Raw genomic sequence first — 10,174 nt, forward strand, 5'->3', positions numbered from 1 at the left:
TAAAAACTCGACCTGCGCTATCTTCTGCTTTATATCCCTGTTACTAATCTACTACTAATATTACTTATAGAGTAATTTATTAAAAACTATTTTTTTATTTAGACATTGGTATCAAACGTAACTCACGTCAATGAGAAAGACATCGATTACGCTAAAATTAAGACAGTAAATATCACAAATCACAAATTCTGGAAAAGCTATGAAGCTTGTCCTTGGACTACTATTGCAGTAAAGGCTGCACTGCACTTAGGTAATTATGAAGGAATGTCATATCTGGATTAAAATAAAGAATTAAGGGCTGGGTAGGGCTTCTTCATCAACGATTTTATTGCAGCTAATTTACGTGAAAGCTTCTCATTGCAAAAATGTAATATATTATCATAATAGTATTGAAATGTACGGCTCATTAACTTAATCGTTCATCCAAAGAGAATGATTAATTTATTCTGAATTTTAAAAGGTTCAATTGTGTGACGTTGCAGTTTACAGTCGTGATTTTCCGAACTAGGATTTGAAATCGTTTTGTTAAGTTAATGCAAGTTGTAAAATGCATACGACAGGGACTGAAACCTCAATTTGAATACTCATTGTTGTCGCTTATTTAATTTTGCAATTAAATTGTATGTAAACAATTCTCATTGTTAACGCACAAAATACCGTTTAACTGACATAAACAAAGGGAAATAGTTCAAACAATATGGAATTTTAAGCGACTTCTGAAATTAAGTTGCCCATTTTGTAAAAGATGGTTGCAAAGGGTGACCTTGAAATTCATCTACAAATAATTGAGAAAAAATAGTACTACAGAGGTCTGATAATTTTCTCTTCAACCGACAGGAACATACGCAGTTGAATTTTATTACTTATTAAACAGACCCGCAGGAGTGGATCGAAATTTCAAAGTAATTTGTTCTTCACATCAAATTCGAAATCGCGATGCACGTATGGTACCATAAAATACCACACAGTTAGCTGCAAATAACACTAGATGGCGATATACTGCCTGTAGTTTAATGTTAAAAGTTAACTGAGCCGGTCCAAATTTGGAGATATCCGTTGCCGGTGGTGCATAGTGTTTACATTTTAATTTTGAAGAAATTTTCGCGATGCAGATATGTGTAGGCAACCAACCATATACACGAATTTCAAAATCACACGTTGTAATTAGAATTTATGTGTATGTAACCAACTTTACAATCAAGTAGAGACATTTAGACCCGCCTGTTTATCCCACTGTTTATTTCCACCTGGAACACACCAAGATTATTAATTTTTAAATAATAATTCAGATTAAATGAAAGTACACCTGTGAAACAATCTTTTAATTGAATGTATTTGTATTGTCAGCTATTTGTGGAATAATAAAATATTAAAAACGGTTAATTTAGAAATTCGAAAAAGGTTGTTAAAGGTGTATGTTTGAGGTGCGGCGCTGTATGGTTGCGAAACAAGGACAATGGGCGCGGTGGAAAAGAAAAGGTTAGAAGCGTTCCAAATGTGGTGTTACAGGTGAATGATGAGGATACCGTGGATAGAGAAGGTTAGAAATGAATAGGTATTAGAAAGAATTGGAGAATAGGGAACTCTACGGAAGTCAATAAGAAATGGGCGAGATAGGTTGGTGGGACCCCTTCTCAGACATGAAGGTTTAGTCAAAAACATATTAGAGGTAGAAACGGGAGTTAGGTAGACCTAGATTAGATTACTGTTAGCAAATTGTTAAGGATGTGGAACGTTCTAGTTTTAGGGAAACGAGAAGATTAGCTCAGGATAGGAAAGAGTGGAGGTGCGTGTCCAACTAGTCTTAGGACCGACGACCTTATGATGATGAAAAGAGGAAATAAGTAATAACAAAGAGTATCTTAGTCATGGAGTCTGCAAGCTGGTGGAACACGTGGATTATATCACATAATATAATGTTCGATTTCTTAACCTCTAACCCCCAAGACTTTACTCATTAGAGTTGCTAACAATGCTTCAAGAAAACAAATAGTCGAATATTGGTGCTTTTAACGTAACCTTAAATTTTTTTTTGGGAAACCTCGAAGTGATAGAGCAATTTTCAAATTTAGCAACTTCTAAAGTCTACGAAAGGACTGTTCAAATTCAATTTGTTTTTTTGCCGTCGACTCTTAAAATCCATTACTTGCCTCAAGGATTTTACAGTTGTTTTTATGATGCTGTCTACATTATAAACTGACATTTTTAATTTTTATGAAAGTGAGTTGAAAAGAATGAGATATTAGAGGAGAACATTTTTATTCAAAATGGTAGGTTTTACTGTGACGATTTTGAACTTTTTATAACTGCCGTATAGCAAACTTGGCATTTTTACGGCTGATGTATTTTTCAGTTTTATGAAAACGCTTCTGTCCGTTTATTGGTCATATTTATAACGGTAATTTTCGTTAAAATACGGATTACGATGTCGTTAAATAGTGCGGATACAGCCTCGATCTAAAAAATTAAACACAAGTCTATTATTATCCTCTTCAGTTATTAATTGTCTATATATATATTTTTTCTGTGTTATCAAGATTTTCATTTCAAAGAAAAATTTTAAATGTACTTAATATGTATACATTTACTGTTAAAAGAAACAGCTTTTGACAAATGGAATATCGATATGTTGCTGCTTTTATGATGCTAATATAACAACCTCTAAAGGGCCTGAAGTTATCAGTAAATCACCACATTTGCAATTTTATTAGTCCAAAATCGAATATTTTATAAAGTGCTTTTGCCATTTATGAACTAACCCTTCAAAAATATGATACCCTTCTTTTATTATAACCGGCAAATGTGTGAATGCGAAATTAAGCATAGGATCCCGGAACGAGACCATTTTCATCTTCAATGTTTTCTATAAATCATCTAAAGTATACGCTTAAACTCTTTGGGTGGGATAAATAGAAAGTCAAGGACCCTTTTCACTGAATAATTTCAGTCCCGATATTGCGATATTCTGCATGCTTATAAAGGGAGATATAATTTAATGTGATAACGTGAATATGCAACTTTACCACGTTTTAATATAACTAGAGGTTAATGGCGCGTTGCGAGCTTAAGATGAAGTTATTATAAAAACAGATATATATATAGAAAGAAGCATGAAAGATTGATTCAACCTTAAGAATATCATCCAAATTGACTAATATCACAAAAAACTTATTACCAATACTTTCTTTATCATCATCATCATAAAGTCGTCAGTCCTAAGACTAGTTGGACACGTACCTCCACTCTTTCCTATCCTAAGCTAAACTTCGCATTTCCCTAAAACTAGAACAGCCCACATCCTTAACTATTTGCGAACAGTAATCTAATCTCCTAATCTAATTTCCACACAATCTTCCTTCTCTAATATATCTCCTAACTCAGAGCCTGCGTAAAAGTTCTCTAAATATTCTTTCCACCTATCTGCCTTTTCCTCATTTTCTATCAACATGACCCCTGCCTCGTTTCTTATATTATTACTACTGTATCCTACATCTCTAAAATTCCTTTTAATTATATTATAAGCCTCATCGGTTTTACCTACTTCAAACTTTTCTTCTACTTCTTTACACATCCTATCAATCCACTGTTCCTTAGCTGCCCTACACTTCCTAATTATTTCCCACTTTATAGCTTTATATCTTTTTTGCCCTTCTTCGTCTGTCCTGTTTTTGTATTTCCGCCTTTCGTCTATTAATCCTACAATCTCATTTGTTATCCAGGGTTTCCTACTTTCGTTTTGTTTAAGACCTAGTACCTCTGTAGCTGCTGACTTTAGACACGTTTTAATGCAGTTCCATTCTGTCTCTATGTCCCCGTCATTCGTTTCTCCAGCCGCCATTAGTATTTCGTCTGTCATTTTACCTAGCCTATCACGCGCTTCGTTACATTTTAGCTTTTCTAAGTCGAGACGTCTCCTACCTGCCCTCTTTTTCAGAATTTTGAATTTAAGATTGGTCTTCATAACTACTAAATTATGATCGCTATCTATATCTGCTCCTGGATAACTCCTACAGTCCTTCACTTGATTTTTAAATCTTTGCCTAACAAGTATGTAATCTAACTGATATCTCCCTAAATCACCTGGCATCTTCCACGTATAGCGCCTCCTAACGTGATGGTTGAATAAAGTATTCGCGACGGTTAAGTTATGTTTATCGCAAAATTCTATCAGTCTATCTCCCCTATCATTTCTACTGCCTAATCCAAAAGAACCTGCTATTGCACCCACTTTACCTTCACCTATTACTGCGTTGAAATCTCCTAAAACTATTAGGTTGTCCTGTCCTTTACTAAACTTAACACGTCTTCTATATCTGCATAAACTGCTTCTACGTCTTCATCACCATAAGATGATGTAGGCATGTAGACCTGCACTAATACCGTTCTTACTGGCTTTGATTTTAATTTAACCATAACTATCCTATCGCTTTTTAATACTTTCCTTAGAAAATATAAATTACACGCGACAGCGACCAGTCGAAATGTCACTTTGACAGAAGGAAAACGTTGCCTCGTGTTCCATCAATCAGGACACGAATAAAAAATGATGGAACATTTGGAATGAAAATGCTTGCGTTATGAACACTAGTGTAATAGTATCTACTCATTTGCCCTTTCAATTTTATCATTGACTGTATCCAAAGTTGTATCCATTTTGCTAAGCATCCTAAAGCATCACAGAAAAGAAACTTTTGGATGTTTCATTCCCAACAGCCACTAATGGTGGTGGGCGGGCAGTCCCTCTGGACTACGTCGGAAGGTAAGGCGGAAGACCCTCTTCAGTCTCCTTTTAGGAATCGTGGGAATGTGTGGATGGTGGTTCGGGTGAGAAAGATGAGACGGATGAAATGAAAACAGAAGAGAATGAAAGATTATCTGTGGAATATTACTGCCTCCGCATTTGGCTGTGATTCAAGGAAACAGAAAAACTTGGACCCCGAATCGAACCGGTGTCTTCCCGAAAACTAAGCAATAGTCTTAACCTCTAGGCCATGTCTCTGTTTTAGAGTCGGACCACATCACCTGCCCATTACCTACCTCTTTCAAACGTTGAAGATAATTCTACTGCATACTGTCGCTTAAAACCTTAAGTAGCATTTAGTACGGGGTGGAGTTAAAATAATAAGGCAGAAATAATTTGAATTGGAATCATTGAAGTCATCGAATCCTTGCGCTCTAGGTGCTATAAATGTTTAACAGGTCAATTGAAAAGTCCCCGGCCTAAAATAGTAAAACACATTTTTTTTGCAAAATTCGTTTTTTTTTTATTTAACATAATTCCCTTCAAGGGTGATACACTTATTATAGCGATCCTCCAACTTTTCGATACCATTTTTGTAGTACGATTTGTCCTTTGCTTCAAAATAGGCCTCAGTTTCGGCGATCACCTCTTCATTCGACGAAAATTTTTTCCCAACGAGCATTTTTTTGAGATCTGAGAAGAGGAAGTAGTCGCTGGGGGCCAGATCTGGAGAATACGGTGGATGCGGAAGCAATTCGAAGCCCAATTCATGAATTTTTGCCATCGTTTTCACTGACTTGTGAGACGGTGCATTGTCTTGGTGAAGCAGGACTTTCTTTTTCTGCAAATGCGGTCGTTTCTCGGCGATTTCGTCCTACAAACTGTCCAATAACGCTATGTAATAGTCTCTGTTGATGGTCCTTCCTTTTTCAAGGTAGTCAATGAAAATTATTCCACGCGCATCCCAAAATACAGACGCCATAACCTTGCCAGCCGACTGTTGCGTTTTTGCACGCTTTGGAGCGGGTTCATCGCGTGCAGTCCACTCCGATGACTGTCGATTGGACTTCAGAATGAAATGATGGAGCCATGTTTCATCCATTGTCACATATCGACGCAAAAACTCGGGTTTATTACGCGTGATCATCTTCAAACACTGCTCTGAATCATCAACTCGTTGTTGTTTTTGGTCAAAACTGAGCTCGCGCGGCACCCGCTTTGCACAGAGCTTTCTCATACCCAAATATTCGTGAATGATGTGATGTATACGTTCCGTTGATATCTGTAGAGTGTCTGCTATTTCATTCAATTTCAATTTACGGTCATTCAAAATCATTTTGTGGATTTTTTTAATGTTTTCGTCCGTAACAGCCTCTTTTGGGCGTCCACTGCGTTCACCGTCTTCGGTGCTCATTTCACCACGTCTAAACTTAGCATACCAATCCTTGATGGTTGATTTTCCTGGGGCAGTGTCCGGAAATTCGTTATCAAGCCAAGTTTTTGCTTCAACTATATTTTTTCCCTTCAAAAAGCAATATTTTATCAACACGCGAAATTCCTTTTTATCCATTTTTTTTTACAGTAACAAAAGTTGCTTCACTAAAAATGCTATAATTCACAAACTAATGATCCGACAGCCGTCAAATTTATAGACGCGTCGTTTGAAGGTTAGGACTAACTGAAAATCATATGGATTTAGTTCTGGTGCCGCCAACTATGTGTCAGGCCGGGGACTTTTCAATTGACCCTAGTACATGATTTATAACTGTTAATATTGAAGACTGTCTAAGATAAAGCAGTAATAGGTATGACGGATAGTAAATGTTGACATATGTTACATTTAAATTGTAGTTAATTGTCAGAAGATTTGCAAATGCGGATAAGAAATATGTTACCTTGAATTTACCGCGATATTCATGATATGATTTGATTGGTAATGTTGAAGTCCTAAAAATATTTAAAAGTTAATTGACTTGAATTTGAGGTTAGCCTAATGTTCCTTCAATATCAAACCACGTTGATGGCCGACATTATTTAAAAAAACTGAAAATGATCCTGTGGTATTAGGAGTATATAATTAAAGTGTGGTTAGTTTTCTTTGTAGTCCCCTGTCATCCAATCAAGGTCAAAGATTCAGTTTTTACGTTAAAAATTGTGCTTTTCTTTAGAATTTCTTGAACTCTAGAAGACGCAATATTTCCGTCGAATTAAATAGCAATTTGTTTTCATGACATATATCATCAGTTTTCGGCCATATCCTGATAACAAATTGGTTAAATGTTTACAACCGGATATGCATGTTTCTGTATATATGTGAGCAAGCAATTGAGGAACTCATACATGTATGCATACACGATACGTGAAGGGTAACAATAATTTATTGGTCTGTATCACGTTAGAAGCTGTTGTGACTAGGCATAAATTACCAGCTTCCGTTCCAGGAAGTGAGCATGGTGTAAATAGCCTCCATCATACAGGTGAGGTGCAGTGCAGTGCTGAATTTATCGTTCAAGTACCTCCTGCAACTATTCGATACATATTAACTAAGTTTACTAGCGATTCTAAACAGAATATTGATTTGTTTAGTTCTAATAATGGTACACTTTAAATGACCACTTTCCATCGGAGTTGTTCTATCATATTGTAATGTTCGTGGGTTTAACAAAATTAACTACTAAGACTGATAACGACAAAACTATTTATTTACACTAATTATTAAAGAACTTAAAAACACTATTAAATTATTACTAAACTTAGGTTATGAGCTATTCTATTTATTTACACTACTGTTGATATATCACTATTCACTGTGCTATTTATTTCACTGCTTCACTGTCAATGTATTTCTGGATTCACTTCTGCAACGGTCAATTTATTTGTTCTCTTCTCGGCGGTCGTCTATTCCTTTAAATACTATTTTGTTTACTTTCGAAAACCTTCTGGAAACATCCGGATAGTCTTTTCTTTATTTGAACTGTTTAGCTGCTTTCCCAGAACGCAGGTACGACACACATATTTACAAATACGGCACACATGAAGAAAGGCGCCCGCAGCTAGTCGGCGAATCGATAAGCCCCTCATACACACGTGTGCCCGTTCGCACACAAACACGCTCGTGCTCGCTACAATACTGTCAAATTTAGCGACAAATATTGTAGGAAATGTTATGTAATTTATAAATAAAAGGTCATCTAAAATGTTCCTGGAAATGAAAGTAGTAATTTATGTTGTCGGCTTCAAGCATTAGTTTTGCAGCTCATTTTGCTGCATGAAATTTATGTCTATGCTAATAATTCATATGATTCCTTGCTTAATTAATGCACGAACTGTATAAATGGTTATCAGATTGAATTTTTGTGAGGATAAGGTAAAAAGTTATTTGTTTCTCACTTAGAGATCGTGCTTCATGGCCTCTTCAGTTTCAAGAACTGCGGCATTATAAGTGTGTTGTTTTTGGCCAAAAATTCGCGCTCAGGAAACGATATGGAAGCAGGGGCGTTATCATGGTGCAAAAGCCAATTTTTATTCTTCCGCTGGCTAATTGCGCATAACTTGCAGGTAATATTCTTTATTCCTTCCTGTATCATGAACTCATGATGCACCACGCCCCTGCAATCGAAGAAAACTGTAAGCGAAACCTTCACATGCGCTTTTTTCGGTCTTGGCTAGTGCGGCAGCTTCCAATGGGATGATTGAGTTTTGGTTTCCACATCATAACCATCATAACTCTGGAGCAAATTTGGGTCGTCGCGGATAGAGTCCAAAAGCTCCTTAGCAATGTTAATGCGACGCTGTTTTTGGTCGAAATTGAGCAATTTTGGTAAAATTTGATACAGATTCTTTAATCCAGTTTTTTGGATAGGCAAAAATCGAAGACGAGCCAAAATACGTCTCAGCAAAGCAACTGTCAAAAATTAACTGAACGCCACAAGAAAATCGTAATCCGCGGATTCAAAATTCGCGATACTTTTTGGACAGACCTCGTATATCTAACTTTTTGCAAAAAGTTTTCTTCTTTCTGTGCTATATGGGTTAGCCGGAAATTTTTTCACTTTGGAGTGCGGCGTTATACGGGTGCCAAATATGGACAGTGGGCGCGGCAAAAAAGAAAAGGTTAGAAGCGTTCGAAATGTGGTGTTACCGGCGCATGATGAGGATACCGTGGACAGAAAAGGTTAGAAATGAAGAGGAATTAGAAAGAATAGGAGGACAGAGGACTCTATGGAAGTCAATAAAAAATAGGCGAGATAGGTTGGTAGGACACCTTCTCAGGTATGAAGGTCTAGTCAGAGACATATTAGAGGCAGAAACAGGAGTTATAAGAGGTAGAGGTAGACCTAGATTAGATTACTGTTTGCAAATAATTAATGATGTAGGTTCATCTAATTTTAGGGAAATGCGAAGTTTAGCTCAGGATAGGAAAGAGTGGAAGTACGTGTCCAATCAGTCTTAGGACTGACGACCTTAAGATGATGATGTTGTCGTAAATTTTCTGTTAATTTCAAGTAAATACTTTGGTATATGATAATTTATCTTTTAGTACATCGTAAACCGGAAACCTTATAAACTACATAAGACAAAATATTTAATTCACAATGGTAACAATTGAATATTATAGTATAATAGTTAACCTCACTACTTAAGGATATTGTAATTAGCGGGGTCGTTGTTGTGAGTAATAAATTGTCACGTGATGACGATGTAGTTATTTGTGAAAATTGAGTCCTTCATTTACGCTATCATCATCGTATTTGTGTACACTTATTCACATAATCTAAGTGGTAGGGTCCGTTGAGATTATGAGGGATTGCGGACAAGCTGGGTTCGTCTCTCTCAGGTTTAACTGCGATGTTTGTACATGCGGCATGGATAGACGGGGTCGGTCGCCGGTCCCCTGTGTCCTTGGTTACGTTCGGGAGATGGAGGCGGGCGTGGACATGAATGAATAGAAGTGTTCCCTCTTCAAACTTACTAGGCCTCATAAACCCATCATGACCTCTTTTCACGGTGTAATTAACAAGAACAAGTTGCTTTGTAAACATCCTTAAAGGGTGTTTATTATTTCTGACACTTTCGCTGTGTGCGGTTACGTTTAAATTTCTAACAATGACGCTAAGTATATAGATAACCAAACAGAAGTATATGAGTAGTTCGAGCTTCTACAAACAATAAAGGCATTTTTGACGTGATAACGTCTTATAATTCGATGGAGCCGGCTGCACGCACGAAAAAACATGACTCATGCGGCGTTACCTCGCTCTGAAGCGTTCCATTTAAGGGTTGAAGTGCAAGCGAGAACGCGGAACGAGCGACAAATAGGCACAATCGGCCTCCGCGTTCGGCAGCGTTCGACATCTGTCTCTCTCCTACTTGAGTGAGCGATGCGTCCGCGTGGACAGCTGCTTTACAATAATACATTTCCATTTACCTCCT

At 36.9% G+C, this 10,174-nt stretch overlaps 1 protein-coding gene across 3 annotated transcripts in view; it reads left to right on the plus strand.

Moving 5' to 3' along the window:
- LOC108733905 (lachesin) overlaps positions 1-10,174 on the plus strand; it is a 230,939-nt gene that overhangs the window by 110,253 nt on the left and 110,512 nt on the right. The window contains exon 1 of one of the 3 annotated variants that reach the window (XM_018465258.1): positions 6,477-6,546. The exons of the other annotated variants lie outside the window; for them this stretch is intronic. The gene's annotated coding sequence lies outside the window, so the exon portion shown is untranslated. Of the gene's footprint in view, positions 1-6,476; positions 6,547-10,174 lie in introns of those variants that run through there. 3 annotated transcript variants of the gene reach the window in all.

Source organism: Agrilus planipennis, unplaced genomic scaffold (genome assembly GCF_000699045.2).
Source record: "Agrilus planipennis isolate EAB-ADULT unplaced genomic scaffold, Apla_2.0 scaffold11, whole genome shotgun sequence".
Classification (NCBI taxonomy): domain Eukaryota; kingdom Metazoa; phylum Arthropoda; class Insecta; order Coleoptera; family Buprestidae; genus Agrilus; species Agrilus planipennis.